Genomic DNA, 23,948 nt, shown 5'->3' with positions numbered 1-23,948 from the left:
CCACCCCAGGCTGCCCGGCTCTCTGCACCTCTCCACCCTTACAGACCCTCCCATCGGGGAGGCAGCACCCACCCATGGCCAGCCAGCAGCCCCTCTGCTGCTGTCCCCCTCTGACTCCCCACGGCCGGGGTTTGCAGGGCAGAGCAGGCACAGAAAGCCCAAATCCAGCCATGGGAGGGAGGATGCCCTGGGGTGCACAGGTTTACCCCCTTTCTGCCACGCCACCACAGGCTCTGAGCTGTCCTGCTCCCCTCTGCGCACCTCCAACAGGCCCCTTAGGAAACCAGCCCGGGGAAGGATAAGATTATATATGGAGCGTTTTTGCAGTATGTTATTCCATTCCCAGATCCAGCGAGTTACCGCAACCGGTCCATATGCTTGCAGACAACTAGGACAGGGCTGATAGAGTCAGTTTGCTGGCAAACCTGTGATGGAAACGGCCTTTGTTTTTTTTAATATAAAACATCATGACTACGAAGACACATTCGCAACATGCACCCTGCAGGACTCTCTGTAGCTGGAAAACTGAGCTAAATAAATGCTGAGTTCTTCCACAAGCATCTTTCATTGCAAGAGTGTGGCCAACTCCTGCCAAATTCAGGAGGGGGGAGGCAGGCTGGGGTTTCGAGGCAATGCCAGCTCCGGGAATCAAGCGATTATGTAAAAATCGTAGCTCTCATTTAAATTAAAAACAATCTTTTAGCCCTCGTGATAGTAGAAAAAAATTATTTGAGGATAAAAATTGATTTGGGCACAAAAACTACTTCACATTTATTATTATTTTTTAAACCATACAATTTTTCTGGAGAATTGGCATCAGTCCTTCTGTGTTCGGCAGCGAAGCAGGCTGGCTTGCAGGAGTGCTCCGAGGGCTCCCGGTCAAAGGCATTATGGAGACTTATAATGTTTTGCATCACAACTTTGAAGATCTGCGTTCAATTGATCCCTGCTCTTCCTGATTTGCAGACATCCAGAAAGGGCTGGTTTTCTTCCTTCCTTGTTTCAGCAAATACAGAACTGGCACGTCAAATTATTAGAGCTTCATTATTTTTGTAAAACCCTCCCAAGTAGAGTGACTAGTATATTATGAAGTATAAATAATTAAAACTAAACGAGAATTGTCAAAATAATGGAACAAAGTGTATTTTATGATGCATTATTCTGGCTTGTTTATCCACAAAATTCAGTAATTAGTAAGCAGCCTCTGAGTCATTAGTATGAATTAGCAAGGTTTTACTGTATTATTATCTTTATTAATTATCATAATAATTATATTCCATATATTGTGCAGTCATTGCTAGCAGCTTTACAGTTAAGGCTGAATGGGCTTTTTCACTTAAAGCAGGATTTAATTCTGTTGTTTCCTACAAAAATTAACACATTTTGTCACTGAACGTGCAGCATCTCCCCAGCAGATACAACCCAATTTCTTTTCAGTGCCTGAGACACCACAACGGTCCCATTCAAACCATTTTAAAAGCTCATCTTTCCCAAACGAAGCACCGCTTTCTTAATGCTGCCTCAGATCCCCAGAGCACGAGATTTACAACAATCAGCCCCGTCAAACTTTGCACATTCATCTGCCTTTGTTAGACCTCAAACAGAGACTGATCTGAAAAACCCGTCGTCACAAAGTGTTATTGCTATTAATATCCATAAATGCTTTTCTTTTTTTTTTTTCCCTTATATATGCCAAGGGAAGCTGGCAGAGGAAATGCTCTTCATCAAACAAATGTTCTTGCGGCTCACCTCGTGCCTTCAGTGTTTCTACTCACTAGTCTGTCAGAAGAAGACAACCCGGGGGAGCCGAACGTCGGTCAGCTTCCCGGCACCATCCCGACGGGGCCTGGGGGCTGCCATGTCACAAGGTGCCTCCAGCTTCTGCGGCTCTGCCCCCGCTGCCTGGGGGACCTGCCCACGCTCGCCATCTCTTCAGGAACCCTCCAGCTTGTACCTGCTGTTACATCCTTCCTCAGCCTGTTTTTCCTCGTGTTTCAAGGCACCCTGTCCCTCGTGGTGGTCTGGTGTCCACCCTGCGGAGCAATAGCGGGTGTCTGTACCAGGAGATGCAGATTTGGCTGGACTCCTGCTTTCCTCCAGCACTTTGGTGTCCCTCCCTGCATAGGACCAACATTTTACAGCCCTGCCCAGGCAGTGGCACCACTGGGGCAAAGCTTCTCCCCCGGCAGGCGCAGGGCTCACGGTGCATCCCACCCGAGCAGCAAGGGATTTGCCCAGCTGCCCTGAGGGGACCACGAAGGTGCAGCCAGAGCTGGCCAAGGCTGCGATGGGGGTGGCTGCAGCTCCTGAGCCCCACAGCGTGCGCAGGCTGCAGGTGTCCTCCTGCCATGTCACCCGCATCTGGACTGCAGCAGAGCTTAGGAAGGAGCAAGGTGTCCTCATGCCCCTGGAAGGTCTCTCTTTGGGATCTCTGTTGTCCACACCGAAGGAACTGAATGAATTCAGGCACCCACTAGGTTTTTCCCAAGTAGGGGAACGTCCCATGCATGAGTTTGAATGCAGGTATCTAAATCACACCCAGATCCCGTTTTTTGGTATCCTGTTTCTGAGCCTTTCCCCGCAGGTCAGAAAGCAGCCTCTCCTTTTTTTCATAGCTGGTGATCTCAGAAAGAAGGCCGGAAAAGCCCAGCTCCGTGGGAGCTGTTGCAGCAGACGGATGCTGAGCCACATGATGATGATAACAAGCTTCTTCTCCCTTAGTGATGTCCATGTCAGACAGCCCTTACCTGCCCGCTGTGGAGACTCAGCTCACTTTTCATTAGATATCACCAGCTGGGCAAGGAGCACCCCAACAGTGCAAAGGATTGCAGGGAGCAGCCCCAGCCCACGCAGCCCTTATCAGCACCAACGTAACCTGTAGAAATAACTCAGGTCAGTTGGACCTCAAAGGACCACCCTTGGGGGATTGCTCACTGCAAGGGCCAAACCTCCAGGCAGGCAGAATGTACTCACCCCGCAACAGTGCATATGCCTGCTGCAGGCACAGCTCTGCCCGTGGGGCTGGGGCAGAGGCTTTTCCCATCCGTGACATGCCGTGGCCCTTCCTCTGGGGCTAGTGCAGCTCCAGCAGAGCTGGGCAGTGTCCTCCATGAGGGAGAGCCAGGTGCCAAAAGGGACAGGGAGAGGTGGTGAAGGCCCTCGGCAGAGGAGCAGCTTCCACTTGGCTCAATGGGTCAGCCATCCATCAGCAAAACACCCCCTGGGTCCACAAGTAAAGAACCCAGAAAAAAATGAGTCAAGACCTTGTGTTTCGGCCAAGCATCAAAGAGTGAAAGGAGCGGTCCAGGACAGCCGAAGGGGCAGCAAAGCCAGCAATGCCACCCGAGCCGCAGCGTTCACAGCAGAGCAGGTAAACGCAGCAATGAAAAGATGCTGGTTGTTTTGGTCTTTTCACAGCTGACTCCTCACAGACCCCAGACTGTTTGTAGCTGCTTTGGCCGCGTCACTGAAAGAGTTGCTTCAAACATGACAACTCACATTTCATGCCTAACATTAGCCCTGGAACAGAAACAGCAGAGTGTGATTATCTCAGCAATCCCATTCAAGCCACACGGACTCCTCACAAAGAAAAGAAAACTCCACAGTGAGTATTTCTAAATATTAGACTAAACCTGAACAGTCATAATTTCAAAGGCATCTTTCAGAAGCAGAAAAAAAGTGACTGAATCTGTCAGTTTCATTATTTGTTTCAAAGTGGTCTTCCTCCTCCCAGCATACCATCTAAAATGCCTGCTGAAATGATTTTTAGAATAATTTAGCACAATGCATTTTATTACCTTAAAATACTGATATCATTCTTCCACTGTATTATGCAGCTATATTTTGACATTTTAGCCTTATTCCCAGTTTATGGCTCAAAACTATTTAATTCAGAGCTACACTCCTCATTCCTGCTAGGAAGTATATAGATCTCTAAATATTCAGTAGTTTCATTGGTCATAAAAAAGATGAGCAAATGGATAAAACCAATTGCCAATAAACACAATGAAAATGTGTACATTAAAATGCAATGAAATTGGATTAATTAAATCCACATTGCATCTGGATTTACATGTAATACAAAACAAAATTAAATGCAGCACGAGAGCTTCCTATTACTTTAAAATTTTGAAAGCATGTTCGTTTACCTGTGTGGGCTCTGGGTCAGGAACTGTGCTAGTAAATAAAACCATCCACGATCTAGATAAGCTAGATTTGACCCACAAATCAAGGTTATGAATTTGGTGTTTCATGTAATTTAAAATCTAATGTAAAAATGTACCTCTCCTAACAAAACAGATGGTATTAGGCCTTCTTTTTGGCATTGGGTTTTGGTACCTGTCCAAAAAATCTTCTTGACATCCTTTAAATGCAGCTATTTAGCCACCTGTCACTTTGCTTTAGATGCCCATTGAATTTCTGACAGGAAAAACATTATTTTGTCTACACATTATTTCCTGACACAAGAAACGTAGCACATATACAGCAAAGTTTACACATTGTGTGAAAATCTATTTAAAAAAAGAGGAGAGTTGTTACATGCTACTAAGGCAATTACTCCATAATTAATGTCACTGATAGGATAAAACATTCCAGAAGCCCAAATATAACAAAACAAAACAAGCTTAAACATCACAGGGAAGCATTAAGGATGCTCACACATCAACTTACACTGTTCTTCTGCCCAAGTGAAAATATCTGCTCCTTTTTCATCAAATATCAAACCAGCTGATGCTTGTAAGCAAATCATTTCCCCCTCAAAATCTCCATAAATATGAATATGTTGAAGAGCAAATGTGCCAATACTGTAAAATATATTAGTTTCTTCTCATGTTCGAGGTGATGCTTGGACACCCTGATGTATCAAACTCAGGCTCTGTGCTTCCTCCTAACCTTTAGGGTGTTAGCCAAAGTCGCGGGTAGGTGGAACCCATAAGATCCTCATCTGGCTTCCTTTTTACTAAACGGAACGATAAGAAATCTCAAGTTTAGCACATTCCACAGAGGCTAGACGTAGCAAACGGAGCCACCCCAGTTACCCAGTCATTTAACTCTATGAAGAGATTTGGCAGCGCACGTGAACAACCTTGGGAGTAGCTGCTCAGGTCTCCACCAGACAAAGGTGACAAAACCCTCGGAGGAGCCGCCCGGGTCTCCACCAGACAAAGGTGACAAAACCCTCGGAGGAGCCGCCCAGGTCCCCACCAGACGAAGGTGACAAAACCCTCAGAGGAGCCGCCCGGGCCCCCGCCAGGCGAAGGTGATGCGCGGGGGCAGCAGGGCCAGGTGCCCACGCAGCATCGCGGGGAGGCGGCAGCAGCGTGCGGAGGCACGAGCGTTTGCACGGGACCCCTCTCTCTGAGCTTTCCCCTAAAGCTGTTCTTTGGGGCAACATCAACACATTGGCTTGAGAATGACAGCTGATGGTTTGCAGAGCCAGCTCGGGACTGTGTCGATGGCGTCGGAGTGCCAAGGCAAGTTGGTCTTAGTTTAGGAAATACGTGATGGAGCAGAAGGAGGATATTTTATGGTTTATTAGCAGACCTGTCCTCTCAAAGATTATATGTATTGTTTCTGCAGGCCAGAAGTTTCAACACACGAGGTGAAATCCTTTCACTAATAAAGGCAGAGAGAACCTTGTCCTTCACCTCACCTCCTTAAACCCATACCCATGTTCATTCCTGATTATTCAAAGGACGACCCAAGAGCTTGAGGAGATGACACAACCCTGACAGTGACACACTGATCAAGGGCAACCAGCCTATAACCCAGCCCACAAATTCATAGACAGCGAAGTTTACACATTGTGTGAAAATCTATTAAAAAAAAGAGGAGAGTTGTTACATGCTTATGTTACATACAAGACCTGTCCCTTCACCAAGGCAGCCACGCCAAGGTCCATGTTCCTTCCCTGATCACCCATCACCTGGTGGAGGTATTTTTTCTACATGAAAAATCAGCAAATTTTAGCGACTTGCCACCTTTCATCCACGTGAACAGGGCGGGAGTCACCCCGTGGGCTGCGATGAGCCCAGCATCCCTCCTCGGCGAGGTGGAGCCACTCAATTTTGCACTGTGGGACATGGTGAATAAGGTTTCTGTAACTAAGTGTTACAAAAAACATTTAAAACAATTTGTCAGGGTCTTGTGCCACTTGTATAATAGAGGAAATTAATCCCAAGCGCCTTCCCGGCCACTGGCAGGAGTATTACACCAGAGATGAATTTGGCTTCGTATCTTTAATTTTACTGTGCAGTCGCTGAGAAGAAGTATTGCTTTTGATTTCAAGGATGTCACATACTGTGACCAAGTTTAACAGTTTCTTCAGTGTTCTTCCTCCTAAAGTAAAGGAGTCATTTCTTATAACTAAGCTTTGAATGAATGTCTCAGGCTCACGCTCTGAAAGTGATGCAATTGAATCATCTCACCGGTTCATTTTGAGGGGTGAAGCCAACGCTCCCCTTGTCTACCCAGAAAATTAATCTTTCTGAGAGCAGCTTTCGGGCTCTTCAATGCTGAGGAGAGTGATTTTTGTTTTATAAATGATCTCCTGAGCTTACAATAGTTGTCTTCTTTTTCTAAACTTAGGCAATATTTTGGTGGTGTGAGGGGTCTCCCAGCTCACCTTCAGCCCACTGAGAAGATTGGTGGCTGATCTTAGAAACTAAGTATATTTAAAAAAAAACCCAAACCAACCAGTTTCTTATGGCTCTGCTTTGCCAGGGTGTCAAGAAAAAAATATCTATTGTGAGATTTGCCAATTGATCTAGGATTAAATGTCAAAATTCATTTTAGCTCAGCTTTAGTGCTGCAGTTTTTCCTAATGTTTCTAAGCCTCTCCTTTTGCTTTCACCCAACATACTATTGCTGGGCATTTTGTGGCCGGGTGGGAATTCCCCAGGGTAGCCTCTGGTCTGAAGTTAGGTACAGGTACTACACTTAAGAAATGTTTTTTGCGTGTATTCCCACACATGAAGACATGCTGCACCCCTACTTGACAACCCCAAATATTATCACCTTAAGAATCAAGGTTAAAATTAGATCCCAGCTTCCTCTTGGCATACCTATTATACTTTCCTGGTGACAGAAAGTTACCTTTTTAAAAACAAAACTGATAACAAACCTGGAGATTATCAGTGGTTCCTAGCTCTTTCAGCCTGACCTGGGATGACTCCTGCTTCTTCAGATGGTTCATCATCGTCCTTGCAGGGCTAATGGAGTGAGGGAGAAGCGAGGTTTGACACAAGCCTAACATTAGGCAAATGTAATGGCATTGCTAAAGCATCTGAGAGTCTGAAGCTTTGAACATGAAGAGGAACTCTGACTCCCCGGGCTTTTGGCAGCCTTCCTCCAGGGTTTCTGCTGCCCATGGAAATGCCGGTCAGTGTTATTAGCTGAGCCGGACAAATAATGGATTTTCATTTCAATGGCAGAACTAAAGACTCCAGCAATGCCAGGGTGGGTGCGGGGAATTATCACGGCTTAACCCCCAGCATGTCCTCTGTCTGAAACACAACTTCCAGCTAAGTCTCAGGTTACTTCCTGTCCTCTGTATTTTAAGATAATTATGTTAGTTGGGAAACAGAAACCTTCTTTCCAAATGAAAACTGAAAATGTCTCATTTTTGAAAACATTGTAATGAGATATTTTGAATATTTTCAACCAGTTCCCCCCTCCTCTCTTTCTCTTGCAGAAAGAAGTTGCAAAATTAACGCAAATCACAAACTGTTTAACCCTGATAATTTCAGTTTTCACCAAAAAGGTACCTCCTGCCACCAATGCCCAGTGACAAGCCCTGTCTGCTTCAGGCCCAGATGCAGAGAGACCTTGGCTCTCAGCTCTGGGCACCTGGTAAATACCCCAAACCACACTCTGCCTCCTTTTAGTCTCTGCCCCTGTTCTTCCACCCGTACCCCCTGTCACCACCGCAGTAGCACCCCAGTGCCCTTCTGTCCATCGTGCCTTTTGCTCCTGCCTCCTCTCCTTGGTCTTCAGGCTTGAGTTTCACCTTGGCCAGCTGCCTTCCACAGCTATACACGACCTCTGCCCCCCCCCCAGATAAAAGCAGCAAGTATCACAAGACTTGGCAAAGGGGTTTTTTTTGGTAATTTCCTAAGTTCTGTGGACTTGTACAACAGGGATTTCATACAGCTTCTTCCATGCTGACTTTTTGCTTTGACTCTTAATAAGCTTCATCCCAGATTCTGCCATTTTACCACTATTTTCCTCTACAGTTAAAACCTGCAGAAACTCAGTCCCTGAGCAAGGCAAAGAACATGAAATCACTGTGGGCTACACGGGCTGCACCACTCAGCACATGCTTGGGATCAAACAAAAATACAACTTTCAAAAAACCAAACCCACCACTACACAGCTCATGTTCTGGCCATGGCAGCTACAGAAAAACCTGCTCTGAGACATGGCATGGGAAATGTCCAGAGAGATATCTGGAGGAATTTAGACTGTGGATGATGAAAAATTCAGACTCCTAGAGGGAAGAGAAGGTAAATATAAATGAGAATTGTTCCGGTTCAGCAGCACCTGTGTGCTCGTTGGCATACAGGCACGCTCCCCAACTCAAACCACACTGAGGGTCTGAAACACCCAGCCACTGCACGTCCCACGCTGCTGGAGGACTTTGCACCTGAATGGAGCAAGGGAAAAGAAAGGTTTACCCCACCCTGATATTCCAGAGGAGGCCACGTCACACTGACAGGACAGCCGTTCAGCATCCCGTGGGGCAGGGGAGCAGGGTGCCAGGGTTTGCTGCCGGGAGAAGTACCCTGGGGGCACAGGCTGTGCCAGGCACTGCTCCCTCCCTGCATCCAAGGAGTCTTTGGAGAAAAGCAGAATTTTTGCCACATAGGACCACCTTAATAAAATACCAGTGAAACACAGCACTTCATTATCGTCATGAGCTGGGGAGAGGGATTCTCTATAAAGGAAGTTTTAATGGTTAAGTATGTTTTTTAAAGCAGATAAATTAGTTTCTGCAAGTTAAATACAAAGAAATCAAAAACCCCAACCCTGAGCATGTTTTCCCTGTGGATACATTGCTGCCTTCGCCGGTGGGCCAGGGGCTGGCTGAGCCCCCCAGCTGGCTGGCCGAGCCCCCCAGCTGGCTGGCCTGCCATGGCATGTCCCAGGCCCCGGCAGCCCCAGCACCATGATGCAGAACAGAGCCCACACCTCCCGGAAAGTCATGTTTTCCCCTGAAAGGGGAGAGTCTCGAGATTTCAAACAAACCTTTGCCAGCTGACTGTGCAACTAAAGAAAACACTGATGTAATTCAATGAACAATGAGGAACCCAAACTTAGCACAATGATCATTCTGGCTTTGTTTTCGATTTCAGCAGCTCTGCACAACATTGATTACATTCACAGGGGTCACGTTTGCAGAAACCAAAGTCTGCAAGGGAGTGCATTCTTCGCCTGTGTTAAGAATACCGCCCTGCTCCATGCGAACGCAGGCACAAGCAGACCTTAACCTGGTGAAACCCACTTGCACAGCACAGTTAAATCACATCTGAGTGTGTGCCACAGCTCTCTTTAGTCCCGTTACCCCTTTGCTCACAAGCACAGCCCCAAATGATGTTCAAGGGTGCTTGGTTTCAAGGCAGGGCAGTGACGCCTGAGGTCTGTGGGAGCTGGAAAGTGTGGAGAAACCTGCTCCATCCACTGCTGGAGAATGAGATTACAGTAGTGAAATCATTCACAGCCTGGGTTTCCAGAGCACCCACTTCATCCAGCTCTGGGCTTCTCTCAGTCTGGTTAATAACATGTATTTCGGAATTTCTGCAAGCAGCACCCTTCAGCATAAAGGTCCTTGCATTCCTCAAAGGCAGGGAGCGAACAGCTCTGTGCAAGAGCCAGCGCATCACTCTGGCATTCGTAGGCGTAATCTGCTTTGTTTCAACGCTGCTGAGCGTGGCTGCAAACACCGGCCACCAAACCCATACTAAAAACAAGTAAACCAAGAAAATCCAGCAAACTCAGTCATGAGTCTTTGACTTTAGTACACATACAGTTGGGTTTTGGTGTTGTTTTTTTGTTCAAGGAAATGTTTATCCCTCTCAGATTTTAAATGGGGGGGCGGGGGGGGGGTTGGTGGTGGGGAGTAAAATGAGCTGATAGCATATCTTTAAATAACAATGTAATCCCTGTGTGAGTTTCTTTTCCCTGGCTGGCAAGACAGGGCTCCCAGTCTGACCAACTATTAAGTGTGCTATTTCAGGTGCTTGGATCAGTACCAGCCTTTCAGCATACTGAAGACATGGCAAAAGATGATGTGAGAATAACAGAAAAAAACATTTATAATTGTTTAAATATTTAATTCTGTTTCTGAGATCCCTGGGAGAGGCAAACACACGCTGGCACTGCGGGCTGCTAGCCAGTGCCCTGGGCTGAAAGAAGGTTGCCTTGCAGAGCTGGATAGTTCCGAGATGGGAAACCAAGCACAGGAACAAAGGGATGGCCTCACCTGGGCAGGGGGGTTGCTAGTGGAGCTACCCCAGGAGCATGGGCTGTTCAGCATGCTCATCAGCAATCAACACAATGAAGACATTTGCAGACAGTGCAGGGTGCTCTCGGACTGCACGAGGCCAGCTTTGCTGCTGGGGGGAAGGTAGTGTGGAACAGCCACCCAAACAACCGGGCAAGATGCAATGCAGGGGGAATTCAGCAGCAAGAAATGCCAGCTACTGCAAGCTGGAGCAGCAACACCAGCCTTGTGTTAGAGCTGCGGCTGTGTACATTGCGTATGCTGCTCAGGAAAGATCTCAGAGCCATGCAGGCAGTTCTTCAAAAACATCATCAGCTCAGCAATCAGGGACGGTCAAAAACGTAACAAGGATGCCAGCGATCGTCAGATGAGACACCGAACAGAAAAAGTCACTTTGCCAGTGCATAAATTCTTGCTGTACCATCTTCCTAAATACTGCAAGTAGCCCTAATATTTCTCTTTCAGAAAGGATGTTGGAGAACTGGAAAAATCTATAAAGACAAGTTTAAAGCAACAGAATTGTGAGACGTTTCTGTAAGAGCAGCTACTTATCGGATAGGTAAATACATAAGATCCGTAGCTTGGAGAAGAGAACACAGAGAGTTCCGATACAGGCTCCTAAAGTCATGAGCAGGAAAGAGAAAGATGGGACAACCATTTATTATCTCTTTTTCCATTATAAGAGAGAATAATTTCCTTCACAAAACAGTAGGACCTGTATTAAGTTATCCAAAAATAAGCAGTTGTCCATCCCACCGGAGATGAAATTGTGGAACTCTTTGCCATAGGGTGCTGTGGGACCAAATGCACAGGTGGGTTTATCCCTTTATAAGTCCTTGAAAGTAATTAGTTGTGATGACCTCGATATGTAACATCAGGAACTCCTTACATTCACATATTCCTAAATCTGAGATAATACCCTAGGGAAGCATCATTCCATACAAGCTTTGTCTCTTTTACACTTCCCTTAAGCAGTCACTGTTGGAGATAGGATATTAGGCTATATGAATATTTAGGAAACTTTTGTGGCTTTAAAATCATGGAACCAATAGGAACAATTTTGCTCATATGGGCCCTGACCTCAGAAAATGAACATGAGGCAATCAACTTCAGCAAGTTCTGGCTCCAATCTGACAAGAAAACAGGAGGTGAGCATTGAATATGGGAAGTACTGCAAAAACTACAAATACTGTGGTTATTGGTGAGTGTGGTGGTGGTTTGTCAACACTGGAGGAATGTTTGCATTAGCCTAGTGACAGAGCTGACCCAGTAACATACAATAATTACTTATGCTCCGATGTATTCACTAAGCAGCAAGAAGACCATGAAGCAACCTTCCAGCCACTGGGCTCGGGCAAAGCCCTAGGAACGGCACTTTCCCTGCACAAACCACTTCTGCAGAGACTGGGCCAAAGGTCTCTCCTGCACAGGAGTTTGTATATCCCGGTTAGCTGGGAGCAGCTGCAATGCTTTGCAAAGCCATGCCTCCACGCCTCTCCTGCCGAGCGTCCCCAACAGAGGGTCTTGGCCAGGGACAAAGACCAACAGGTTTTACCAAGGTTCAGGTGATGTCCTGAACTAAGCACCACTGCTGCGGGAAGCCTCTTTCCCCTACATCAACGTACTTGGTACATCTGTTGTTTTAATATATAAAAAATGTCTTCATTAAAACCTATAGACAAGATCATTTCCCCTTATTTATTGAGTGACAACTTAAACGTTTGTGTTGAAAGTGTGGAAGCAGGCATGGCTCACGGTGTAAATTCTTTGTTCAGAGCTGCGCAGCATTTACCCTGTGTTAATCCCGACGTGCCATCCTGAGCGAGAGCTGCTTGCCATAGCAGAGAAGTGCTTGGAAAGCGCAGGCAAGGCAAGACCTCAGAAAGTTAAACCATTAATAAATCTACAGGTAATTTCCTGACTGAGAGAGTTCACCATCACAGAAAAAAACCCAAAACCAAAACCCCCCACACATCTAAATTACACCTCTGGTATTAAGAGCAGTTCAGCATTGCTTATGGTCTTTGAGTCACAGAATAAACAAGGAGTCAAGCAGGAGCCGCGCGAACCTCGCCAGGTTTGCATTTGCAGAGCTGCAGATCTGAGATGAGACTTAAGCTGGGCATGTGGAGGGATGCAGAAATCTTTAGATTTGCATATACAATATTGAGATCATGAGAATGTCACATTTAAATGCAAAACTCACGTGTCTCATGAATAAAACATGAATGGTGGCAAGATTGATTTATTCCTTCTTTTTTTCTCCCCTCCCTCCAATTGTCACCCCCACCCCACCCGCTGAAGAGACACTGATCTGCAAAGCAGACAATTCCTCCTTCTCTTCCCAGGGAAATGCATTGATAGATGAGAGACTCGATAAGAAGCTGAAAGCTCTTCCAAAACAAAAACATGTGCATGTGGTTTTTGTTTATACTTGGCTAGGAAGTAAAGAAGCATCATTTCCTTTCGCTCTCTCTCCCCCGCTTTCTCAAGAGATACCTTAATACCATGGCAACAGCCTTCAACCCTTTTCTTGTATGACACAACCAGATTTGGAAAAGGTTAGCCGTGTGTTGTAATCAAATCCAGGCAGGTCAATCATGTAAAGAGATGACTTCCCATGCGCAGTGGAATAATGAATGAACAGATCACACAGGTCCTCCTTCCTTCCCCTCCTTCTCCTCTCACCATTTGAAGTGCCAGGGTATTAGCATTTTGTCTCTGGTGAATAAAATTGAAGTGAACAATTTCCAGAGGTTACTAGAAAATGTAGAGTGCTGCAGAAATGGAGAACTGGTGGTTATAGCCGCTAAGAACAATAACAACAACAAAAAAAAAAGTCTCCAATGTGGACATGCACCTCCTTGTGCCATTAATGAGTGGAGAGGTTTTAGGTGTAAAACAACAACAGATAAGACACGTTAGTGCTGTGAAACATGCCCTCTCACAAACTAAATAGGTCCCACTTCCTTTTGCTGCACGTGTATAATTTTCAGGCTTAACATATCACTGCCAATTTCGTGCTTTGAGAACAGCGATTCGGATCTCATTAATATCAGGCTGCGATTGGTTTTGGTTTGTTTGATGACACTTTCTAAAAAAAACCCAGACACTTAGGATTTATCCAAATGTTGGGAATGTATTGATTCTGACAACATTTGCTTGAGAAAAATGTCTCTGGTCAGCAATGAAATTTCAGATCAAAGCTGGGAAAATACAGCACAAACTATCCTGAATGAAGAGACTTGGGACATAGGAGCTCCTGATGTACAGTTCTCCCCGTATCTCCTGGTAAAGCATCTCCACATGGTAAATATAAAGCCTTCCTTGACTTGGTGGCTAGACAGTCAGCCTGACCCGACTCCTGACATTCAAGCCCCACCAATGCACCTCTACTGAATATTAAGCTTCACGGGAAACACCACACCAGCAGAGACAGCCAGCAGCCCTCGGTCCACCACACCCAGCACAGAGCTGCTCTGTGCATCACTTGGGTCCAAGTTCCTGGCCAGCTGGTCAGAAACATAGTTGACCTAAGGTGTCACATAGCTTATAAGCAAATACATGCTTTCTGAGGGATAGTCTCTACCTTCTTCAGCGTTACAAATACTAAACCCAATAGTGTTAGTAAAGCTCTATTACTTGTCTCGTTGCAAGAACATTTTGGGGAAGCGGGAAGGCTTTGTGGGACAGGGACGTTCCTCACTGAGCTGCACAATATTCTTACTGCCCAGTATTCACCAGAGCAGCTTTTAGCAACACAGGACATCACAGGCTTCCTATACACCTGGCACTTGTCACAGCTGTACTTTGATTTAAAAAGAGGCTTCATTCTGGGTGTTAGCTTCCAGGACTATTTACTGCTTGTATCTGCAACACAGTGTTGCTAACATGCTGCGATTTGCAGCTGGAGACTGGTTGATGGAAATGTTTTCATGGCTGTAGCCACGAAGGGCACAGCAAGCGGGCAGGATCCCACAGCAGTGACCCACAGTGGCACTGATGGGCAGGCAGAGGTTTGGCACAGTCCTGCTGCCATCTGAGTAGGGACAAGGAGGACTCCAGCTGCTACCACAGCTGTTTCTCTATTGAGCAAGAAACAAGCAGGCCAAAGGCAGTGGGTTTGTCCACTGGCTACTTGCAGACACTAATCCCAGATTAGTGTCCAGCAGGGAATGGAGGAACAGGGTGATGGAAAGCTGAACCCCCAGACACCCCCTGAACCATCACTCCGTCCTTGGGTTAACACTCCCCTGGTGATATGAAAGATGCAGTGAATTCAGTATTTTGTATTAAACAATATATCCTTCTCTGCATGCACAGCTCATGGGTGTGTGTGCGCACACACCATCACGGATGCTTTGTTTCACCCCAGAAAGGAACTAAAGCAGCCAGTGCATGAACAGAGCAGACCTTCCTCCCTCTGGCCCCCTTCAAAACACACGTATTTTACTGAATCTGTGTTATGCACATAGTTTCCTACTATTTTGATTCAGGAATCTCCAGCTGGTGACGCTGACCCAGCTATTGACTCTAGGGAAACTATTCCAGTTCATACCCACCAGAAAATTACACTGGGCCAATTCATTCCATTACACAAGACCGTTTCTTCCAAACCCTTGGACAGATCTATTCAGATCGTAACTGTAAACATACAGATCCCATTACTCCAATGCAAATGGCACTGAAGTCTGCTGCTGAATTCACAAAGGCAAGTGTCCAAGGCCACTCGTGCATCCTCACTCAGTCTTCCTGTAAGCGTGCCTGACAGCCTCTGGACGTGAGTTGTTAAACCAGGGAAACTTTAAGCATCTTAAAACAGTCTTACAATTAAACCAGAAATCAATCTTAAACGTAAGCTCACCTACAGTTTTCACACCTACTAGAAGTTTCCGAGACCTCGTTTTGACTGAACTTTAATTATAAAGATAATTTTGATCTCTGGATGTTAGCTACTATAGAAAGACAATACTGAAAACTAGAAACTTAGAATGAAGGAGCCTTGGAAAAGTATGAGCTGCTGTTTCAGGAGAAGGCCTTTTAGCTAATATGCTTTATTCAATCTGCAGTAGGAAAATATCTATAAAAATTGCAATATTAACCAATGCTTGAAATTGAAATTCATCATTTTATTTTGAAACAGCTTATCTTCCAGCATGGGATCCAAGTTCTGTGTCGGAAAAATTTTTATCATTTCCCCCAGCAAAGGATAAGAATGGAGAGTGTAAGAGGGATTAGGATGAAACCATTGCAGGCTTGATAATGGCAGAGAGGTTTTTAAAGATTGACTTTGAAGTGAAAAATTAAGCAAACCTTTAGAAAAAGACTTCTTCTTAATCAGAAAAAGTGTATTTATAAAAGCCATCAATGTAAACAACAGAAATAGAAGACAGTCATTCAGCCCGGCATTTAGCTGTCCTCAGTAACCTGGGAGCTGGGTTCATTTTTCTTAATTTACATCCTGAAATGAATGGAGGCAAAACAGAATTGCTTTGTACTGAGCAAAGCCAGGCACTAAATGATCTAGTACCTGTGCTCCTGTCCCATCCCGCCACTGTCCCCTCACTAGCAGCCAGCTGCAGCTTCTCCCAAGCACACTTCTCAAAGGAGTTACTGTGGAAAAAACTGATTTTAGTCCAATTGCCACAGGATGTCCTGAGTATCAACCAAAGACAGGCCATGGGATGAAGAGTTTTCCACCACTGAGCAGTGCTTCAAACCTGGGTGACATCAGGTGGGCACCATGACTGCATGGGGCTGGGGTCATCCCCGTTAGTGTGGCAGGACCCAGCCCAGGAACCGTCTGGCCAGCCAGGCTGCCAGGTCCATGACCCACGGATAGCTGGCCAGCCTCAGGAGGGAGTGCATGTCAGAATATTTTTTAAATCCTTATGACTGGACAGCTCAATGACATGGAATTTGTTTTAGTCTTTAATTAGATGGCCAAAATGCCTTGATGAGGAAAACTTTGTCCCTTCTTAAATTACCTGCAGACAGTCCTAATTTTTTAGTATTAGTCCATTGCATGACTCAGAGTAGTAGCAGAGAGCTTCGCATACTGGCTGAGGAAATTCTTCCAATCCAGACACTTAGGGAATAAATATTCCTAGTATTCTTCAGAGACCTCTTCCCTTCCATGAGGTCTGGCATACTAAAACCTCCCCTCAGCTCTCCATTCCTGAACTTACTGTTCCAGCCCCCTTGATCATTTACAGGATCTCTTTGGTGCTCACAACACTACCCAGGGCTGCCTGCCCAGGGCTGTTAAATAGCAGCCTGGTGATCCCCAGCAGCAGGTGAGCCAGGGCTCACAGGTGAAAGTTTTGGGTAATACAGTAATAAAAGCTACTAAAAAGCCATTCTTGCTGTTTGCATCCTATTCTTTCCTGTGCTTAATCATCCATTACCTTTTCACTTCAGTTCGGTGCTTTTAGGAACTACTCTATGTGAGTGACAGTTTAGTCCCTTGTACCTAATTAAAAAGACTTTGTCGTTTCAGCTGTATTGCTTTCTCCTTTCTATCCCCACTTGGCACCTGCAGTTGCTCCCTTTTGCTGGAGGGAGTAGTACTGGGCAACAGCAAAGTTAGTAGGCATAGGAAAGCACTTGGGCACATTTAATTTTAAGGTTGTGTTTAAATCGTGCTGATTTCGAGAAGCTATCATGACAATTAGTTTCCATCTAGGACTGTTATCTTGAATATGAGGTCTAATAGGTAAGATATGGGAGCAGCTGATCCTTTGTTTCTAGCAATATTCTAAGAATGAACATCACCCGCATCTAAATACCAGATACCTCTTGAGTTGATCTGGCTATGGTCTTAGGCATGGTGTAGGAGTCCTTTCCCATTGCTGTTCGGCCTTTCCCATAGCTAAGCTAGTTTTAATTTATTTTCCTGAATTTTAACATACCAAATCCCTATTCAGCTTTAGAAGTAATTATTATGTCAAAGCATTAGGTATTTTGAGAACTACTAACAGATGCTCTGCTGTTATTTCATATCCACCTACGGCACTGAAGCCTCTTAGGCATTAATGACTATCATCTCTGAAGGGGACTTACAAGCAGCCATGTGGGAAGGAAACAATTTCCTAGGCTTGATCTCTCAATAAATGCAAAAATCATCCCTGATATCTGCTCCTCCCTTTGGGCTGGCTTCATTCCCCTCTCATTTCCAAAGGATCACTACATCAAAGATGTAACTGAAGATCCACACTAGAAGTACTCGTTTCAAATCCAAGTCTAGGAGAAATGAGCGGGATTTCCAGCAAAGTTAATGACAGCAGTAACCACAGACACCAGCGGTGGTGCTGAGCCTCATGTTCCACTGAGTTCTGAGTCTCTTTGTATCCACCGCAGTGGGGTGGGTGGAGATATTTATGTGACTGTGCTTGCGCTCTTCCCTGGTTCTTTGATTTGTTTAGCAAACTCTGGTTTTCCCATGGTCCTTCCAACCAAAGATATCCGCTGATTGCAAGGTGCCCTTGTGGGACCAGCACTGATGTCATGACTTGTGGGTGCTGGAGGGTTAGACCATCTTTACTCGGAGCTGAGATCATAAAATGGTGTAATTCCCTGCTGTGGTCACTTCAGTGCAAGTCTCTGTGCAGTCACTGGCGAGGAATCTGGGTCCCTTCTCAGGATACAACAACTGCATTTTAATTGAATTAAGCTATATCAAAGTAATGCAGCCATCACATAATCACACTCCAGTCCTGTCCTGAAATAGCTCATGGAGTGATTTACAACTCATGCTCCCAAGTAGAAAGGACAGAAATTAATTTCTCCTTCATTTACAGCCTGAGAAATTTTGATACTTGAATTTTTCAGATTCAAAATTTGCCGCATTCATAAACGGCTGACAGTGAAGAGTCAGGTGAAGAGTGGGACATGGAAATTTGCACTGATCACAGACCCTCTTAACCGCCTTCAACACTTCTTGCTTCCTGATGCTTTGAGAAGGTCACAGCTCAAGCTTATTTTTTCCTTTCATTTGCACCTTTTACATTGATCTTCTTAATTTTCCTTGTGCCTGCGATCGCAGAGTGATGCTTTGCTGTGCTCCTGCAAATGCAGATCATTTTGCCTAAAGGCCACATGGCCGGCGCTAATTTGTCTGGCAGCTGAGGGAAAACCAAGGCAGATGAAGTGTCCTTGTTTGCTCGGTGTCTCTTTTGATTGCTTTCAAAGCATCTGCTGGATCCTCTGGCGTGGCACATCCCCCTTCCCTTCTGAAGGATGCAGATTTGTGCCCCTTACAATTAACTCCCCTGACCCGCTGCGCGCGGTGCTCTCCGAGACGCGCTCCTTCAGGGCACAGCACTGGTGCTGTAATCTGGCAGCCAGCTCCTCTTGGTGAGCAGGGTCACGGAGCAGGAGAGGGGCCAGGATGCTTCTGACCTGACTTCTCAGTGTCTCCCTTTTTCCCAATGCTACCTGAACCCCGAGCGTGTTGTTCCCTGCACTCGCCTGGCAAAAGGCTGAGAGGGCTGAGCAGGAGCTGCGCTGAATCCGGGGGGGACACAGGGCCAGCTCCCCCAGGTTCTGAGCAATTGCATGGCGGGTGTCAGGTAGGACTGGGAGCTGTTAAGTTTATGTGCAAATCCTGTTTCCTATCAAATTAAAACTGCACCTCTGGGTTTCATTTCCACGTGTGCTTTTATGAGAGAAGCTCATTCCAGAAGTAACGAAATCCCTGTGCACCAAACACCGCCCCGTGAACGGCACTGCCCTAAAATCTCACCCAAAGCAAACCAGGGTCACTCTACTCCTCTTCCCTGAGTGTTTCCTTACCAGTGAATGATTGTCACCCTGGGGAGGTACCAGAAGGCTTTTTGGATGACCCCACCATGGGGAGGTGTTCTGGCACCCTGAAAACATCCTCCCCTCTGCTGTGGCTGAGCGGAGGGGATCCCTGCTGCCTCGAGACCCCGTAGCATCCGTGCTGGGTCACCCTCCTCGGCCTCAACAGCCAAAACAGCTCTGTCAGACCTTGTGGTTCGATGGGGTTGATAAAGTAAATGACATCAGGCTACATTTTTCTTCCAGCTGGAGAAAGTGCCTGGATTCAGCTCCCTTCTGCATGCCCACAGAAATCAGGCAATTGTGATTTATCTCATTTTTAATGTACTTTCTGCCGAGGATTTCAATCTGATTATCCCAGAGCTTTGGCCAACCACTTCTAGCCTAGATCCTTGGCCTTCTTCTTTCATGAAAGGCTGCTTTTAGCTCTTTGGCCTAGTTTTAACCCTCAAAGATAATCTCTCTGCAGCACTTGGCAAGTTGCCAGCAGGATTAAAAGCTGCTGGGGTTATTTACTCTTTTAATGAAATGCAATATACCCAAGTATATCAGCCCTAATTAACACCCCATCCACAACATCTCTCCTTAGCTCTGATGAAAAAAAATCCACACACTCCCAGTCACCCTGGCCATTAGAGAGTAGATGAATTTTGGTAGTTTTTGTCTCTATTACTGCAAATAGAGCTCTGCCTAAACTTCATGCATGCTGGCTCACTACTCCTTCTCTAAGCTGAATGGTTGCCAGGAGTTGTCTGACACTTTTTACTTTTATTTCAGTTTGGATGAAATGGGAGGTGGATGAGGACTGGAGACTGCGTGCCCTTCAGCTGCGAGCAGCAGGGTGGCAGGGGCCGGGCAGGTCCTGGTGGGCACTGCCGGGGGCAGCTCCTGGAGGGCAGCTGCTGGCGTGTGGGAAGTGGGACGCAGGGCTGCACGCGGGTATCCATCCTGTCGGTTATAGCATTTCCCTGGTGAAGTCCTACGGGGAGTTGTTTTCATAGCCTCCCTCCTAGATCTGCATTTTTTGGTGGGTTTTTTGGAAGGACCACCAGGAGCTGAGCTTGTGCCCCGCTACCTGCTCTGCGAGGCTGCGCTTGTGCCCAGGGGAGCCCTGGGGGGAGCACAGCAAGCACATCTCAGCCTTTCGGGGGACAGAAGCTGGGACACCCCTCCCCAAATGTGCTTTGCCACACACATCCACCAGCCTGTGCTCCGAATGTGACTGAGCCCATTTCACCCAGCCTGCACATCCCTCCTGCTGAGGAATCCACCTGGCAGGGAAGCAGTGATGCCAGAGTGGGGCACTGAATCGAGAAGAAAGGAAATCCCTGCTATTTGAGGAAGAAAGCAGGTTTGAGGAGGTCTGCCTGCTCAGATCTGATTTTGTTTTCCAGTGTATCTTAGCAGTCCTTGCTGCAGGGTTGTTGTGGGAGAAACAAGTCTGACACAAGAATCCTAGAAAAGGACTCCAAGGATGCTTTGACAAAGTCTGGAAAGCCTGTCTTAACTTTTCACTGTCACAGCTGCCAATGGAACACTAATATATTCGTAATTCGGAAGAGAATAACTCCAAATAAGCACTGCAGCCTCTCAGAAGCCCTCATCTGTGCTAGATTACGTCAAGGGCTCTTGAATTAAACAAATCTGAAGTTTCTAGGCCAAGCCATTTTCGAGATATGACATGAAAAAGCATTAGGAGATGCTTCAAACACTCTGAATTACACTTATTTTCCCTAAGACCCATGTCTCAGAAATGGATTGTCTGATACGCCTCAGGTTTTGCCAAAAACATCCCTCCCTTGGCTATACACCACATCTGTGCAGTCTAAAGATGCACCCAGGCTTTTTTATGTGACTGCAGCAGCAGGGCCAGTCCCAGCGATTCGAAAGCTCCTTGTAACCTTCATCGTGGGGAATGGGGAGAATTGGGAGGGTCAGTCTCTGTCGAAACCCTGAGCCTTTGCAGCCCTGCCTGTCCCCCCAGAAACCCTGGCCCTGCTGAGCCAGGACAGAGCCAGCAGCGTCTCACTCATCATCTGCACTGTCAGCTTTTCACCCCATATTTTGATAAACGGTAACTGCATTGCGCATGCAGTGGGGTTTTCTCCTTCGTACCTCAACCCACTACCGCCAGATTAAATAGAGGTTAATAATAATAGTTGGGTAGAGATGTAGGGAGAGGTGCATGGACCCAACCCTGCCTGCCAGAAAAGGTCACATCATTAAGAGGGAGATGCATGTAAATCATGGGTCATGGAGAATAATTTGTCTATACATGCAGGCAGCTCCTTCACTCTGCGATCCCTGAAGGCAAGGATGGGGTATAGATTTGAGCAGGGCTGCATGTAGGAGGATGGAGAGTAGAATTCAACATGTGTCTCCAAGGTCTCCCCACTTCTACCAGACACAGGTGGAACTGGGCAAACTGCTTGTGCAAAACTTGTTTGATAACACTCGGCTCTCTTGTTGAAAAAAAATGGAGACAAGGTGATGACGTGCATCTGACTTCATGCAGGGCCCTATCTCAAGCAGCAGAAGCAGATCTCCATCCTGCCTGGTTGCAGGAGGAATTGGGGCTTCTTGGCATTTTGCAACAGCAGACACCCCTGTCATTACAGAAGAAGAGGATGTTGCTGCTAAGACGCCTGAAAAAGAAGCTGCACCTCCCATTTCTGACGACATCCCTCCTAGGAGGGGTTTAGAGAGGTAGGTGAAAGCAGAGACATTAGCAAAGTACTCATGTTCCCTTGCACTTATTTATTCTCCACTAGTGAACTGCTGGCAGAGCCCCAAAATCTCCTTTCACAAAGCAAACCAGTGGCATACAGAGAAAAAGTCTTATTGTGTCCATCAATGGACCACTCAGCATGAGGAAGGGCACACTCCAGATTTACCCCTCGTGCTGGGAGTGCTCTGTGCCTTAGCACCGGCAGTGATGGAGCTAGATCAATCCCTTGAGAAAATCAGTTATTGAAGGCTGAGAAAGAGGAGAAATGACGCTATGGGCTCCAAAATAGCATTAATTTTCTTCTCTGCTACTGTCTAATCTAGAACGTGTAGAAAACAGGAGGGAAAGCAGATGGTCAAAGAGGACCTGGAAGAGGTGAAGATCATGGCTGAGGTAGAGCAACTCAGTCGCTTGAGGGTTTTCAGTAGAACTTGACATTGTTTGGGCCAAAAAAAGAGGGAAGGATGAAGAGTCCCCTGCAGTGGCCCTGGGCTTTTTTCTGAGTGATCCTTCCCGAGGGTGCCTGGTGGCCACCTGCCAGTGGCCTCCACACCGGGACATGGAGGTGGCATCACAAAGTGCCCCAGAGCCCCACCAGTCCTGGGGGCACTAGCAGGTCCCTTGGAAGCCAGTGCAATGTGTGCTGGGGCGGGGACTGAGGCAGCCCGGGAGGAGGGAAGTTGTAACTGCATTGGAAAAGGGCTCTTATGGGCAAGGTCTCGCTGTGCATTTCTACCTGGGCCCACTGCAGACGAAGTCATTGCAAAGGACTGTATGGAAAAAGGTTTTGGCGTCTGCGTGGGAGATGGGCTTTGCTGAGCCACTAGAGAAGAGGTAACAAAGTGCCTGCAGAGCCCCATGGACCGAGCCCTTGGCAAGTGCCTGCCAGTGCACTCATCTTCAAGGTAATATCCTTCTGTGTGTGCCGAGCAGCCTCTTCCTCCTGCCCTGAAGCACGGCAACTCAACCTTGGGGTCCTTTCATGACACTTGCCTGCATTTCATCCACCTCCCTGGAGACCCTGGTGCACCACAGCCTCAGTCAGGATAACTGAGCTGAGGGATAACGGCCTCTGGTTTCAATGCATGTTGAAATGCAGTCTCTCTGGTAACTTGGGATCTGCAGCTCCACATCTCCTCTCCTACCCAATCACATTTGCATTGGAGCGCTGCAGGAGGTCCAGGCAGGTCTCCCAAAGCACCTCCTGGGGCAAGTGCACACCCAGGCTGAGCCTGTGCAAAGGGCACCACAAAGAAGAGGTACTGGGGGGCCAAGGTGGCCAGAGGGACCGAGGGAAAGCTGCAGATACCCCAGCACAACCATGCTGCACTTGTCCCAAGGTGACAAGCACATGCCATGTTTCTGGCAGGGGCCACACGGTCAGATGCCATGATCATTTAATGGAACTTCAGCCTGGCTATTTATGGACAGAAATCATATCCAGAATCCAGGCTACTAAAGTGTTTAAGTGCCCTTTGGGAATCTTCCAGGAAATGTCAGAAAATTCTGATTAGACAAAATCAAAATTTTTGGTGGGGCATACCAGGCTGTTCAGCAGCGGCATGTAAGGAATTCCTGATCGAAAGCAGAGCCAGGTAGTGGCAGGGCTGGCAGCTGCCTGCAGGAGAGAAGCTCTTCCAGGCCAGGGAGCACCCCAGCTTTGGAGCAGTGGGCTTTTTCCTCCCTGGGGACAGCCTCCACTGGTTTCCACTGATGTTTAACCCCAGCCCTGAGAAAAGTTTGCCATAAAACCTCTGTCAGAGAGGTGTGTTTGAGGATCATGTCCTTGGACAACTGCTCCCCCCTCACATCAGAGCTGCTGGAGAAGGCTAGGTGGAGAAAATGAAATACGAAAATGAAATATTAAATTCAGATGCACTGAGAATGTTAGCGAAGACAGCCCTCCATTGCAGCCCT

This window comes from Falco naumanni, chromosome 10 (genome assembly GCF_017639655.2).
Source record: "Falco naumanni isolate bFalNau1 chromosome 10, bFalNau1.pat, whole genome shotgun sequence".
Taxonomy (NCBI): domain Eukaryota; kingdom Metazoa; phylum Chordata; class Aves; order Falconiformes; family Falconidae; genus Falco; species Falco naumanni.
Note: the sequence above shows the minus strand (reverse complement) of the source record.